Source organism: Capra hircus, chromosome 2, assembly GCF_001704415.2.
Source record: "Capra hircus breed San Clemente chromosome 2, ASM170441v1, whole genome shotgun sequence".
Classification (NCBI taxonomy): Eukaryota; Metazoa; Chordata; class Mammalia; order Artiodactyla; family Bovidae; genus Capra; species Capra hircus.
In genome coordinates, this window is record NC_030809.1 from 96,767,239 (window position 1) to 96,769,440 (window position 2,202).

Sequence of the window (2,202 nt, forward strand, 5' to 3'; positions counted from 1 at the left end):
GGAGGATGTTTTGGATCTGGACTCTGCCAGATCTTTAATGTCAGGATAAGAGATATCAACTGTATCCTAAGGATAGGATTGTTGAATGGAAATGGTAAGATGAAATTAACTCTATAGAACTTTAGAAGGGAGCGAACCATTGGAAACTTGTTAGGAGATTATTGCAGTGGTGTAGATTGAGGAATTCAAAAGAACCCCACACAGGATGTGGAGTGACTGTGAATTAAAGTGGGTGGATTCCAGATACACTGAGATAGAAGCACCGATACAATAAGGTAAACAAGTTCATCAAGGGAACAAGGAGGAGGAAAAATCAAAGAATACGCAAGGATAGTCTGGGAGATGTTGTGATAGCAGAACATATTGATTTCTAATCCTATTTAGCAGCTGGCTTTCTCTTGAGAGAAATACTCTAAATTATTACTTTCATTTACACGGATTTAAAAATGCACAAACATATTAAAGTTTATATTTCAATTATGAGGTTTATCATTAATGTGGAATTTTACATGCCAGTTATTTGTTGATGGAATCAAAGTTTTAAAGTTATCTTGAGGAAAGATTCCTTATTACTATTATCATTTTAGGTAAACTGGAACCTAATTATTTTTGAAAATTATGTATTATATACCATTGCAAAAGTTAGATCATAAAATAATAGCTTAGTTTTATTAAGTTTCTTCCCTGGAGAATCCCATAGACAGAGGAGCCTGGTGAGCTACAGTCCTTGGGTCGCAAAGAGTCTGACACTACTGAGCAACTAACACTTCTACTTACCAAGTTTATGAGAATAATGAATTATCTTATAACATCTTATTTTAACTACAGATCATGTTTGCTTTCTGAAACAGTGAGAAAAATTGCATTTACTGAAAAGTACAAATACCTCCAAAGGAGTATCAGGATCAAATGACAGCATCTCTGATGGCTAGCATCATCTCCTTCCTTAGGCTTCTTCCCTGAACTCCACGTTGGCTGCTCCCCATTCTCCTGCACTGTTAACCCCTGGTGACGATTAAAATGTGTTCTGAGTCAACAGCTTAGAACCTAAATCTTTGGTAATATCAGAAGCAGTTGCAGTAAAATATTGGGGGATGCATTTGTTGCAGTTTACCCACATGGCACTTTTTCATAGTATCATCTATAGTCCTCTGAATATTTGTAGGTCAGGCTTATAAGGCACAAGACAGAGGTTCCATCTTCTGTCTTGCTCTGTGTTGCTGCATTTGCACATTGATGCACTGCATCAATCTGCTGGGTGGATTTTATTTTTCTCAGTAGGAGGAGGATGTCTTTTCTCTTACCTGTTGCACTTTGTTCCTGATGTGTGATGTTAACCTTACTAGGTTTCTTTTTATTTTTCTTTGTCAGCATTCCCTTCTAGAGTTTGTCTTTGCATGTACTTTGCCATGTTACGTTTCCCCATCAGCCACCAAATTCTATATAAAAATCTTGTTTCCAAGGCTCTCTGAAGGATCATTACACATAGTGTAGTCCACAGATCAACAGCATGGGCATCACCTGGGAGCTTTCAAGAACAGCAAAATTTAAGCTGTGCCCCAGACTTGCTGAACTAGAATCTGTATTTCAATCAGGTCTCTAAAACAATAGCACACACATAAATAAGAAATCACTGCCCTAAAGGACCTTTCCCAGCTCCATCTCTGAGATCTCATCTCTGTGTTCTCTCTGGCTGTTTAGTTGCATGAAATAATATCCCCACTGATTATTCTAACATCAAAGCCAAGACTGCACCCACTTGGTAACAGCTGTTTGTGTCTACATGGATGCTCAGATTCAATGATCTTTCTGGTCTGTCCTCTCAGCACTTTGGATTTGAGTAGTCATCCTGCCAACTTGGTTGTGAAGGAGAGGATTGTGGTTAGGACACAGTAAACTAGGTGCTCACCTTTCAAATTCATCATCTACTACCCACCTGTGAGGTGAAGAACAAATTGTATCTGCTTAATAATGCCACTCTTATTTAACTACTGTTCTCTCAGCAACACGGCTTACTAAATTTAACTCTTTCTCCCACCTCAAGTTAGTTACTTTTGTGTTGTTACCTATTTTGATTGAGAGAAACAAGTCCCCATTGGTAGGATTGGGCACATGATTGCAGAAGAACCACAGAAAAAGAGTAGTCTATTCTGTACTGCTATAGGTTATGAACGGTATCCCACAACCTTGTTCCTAGTCCAG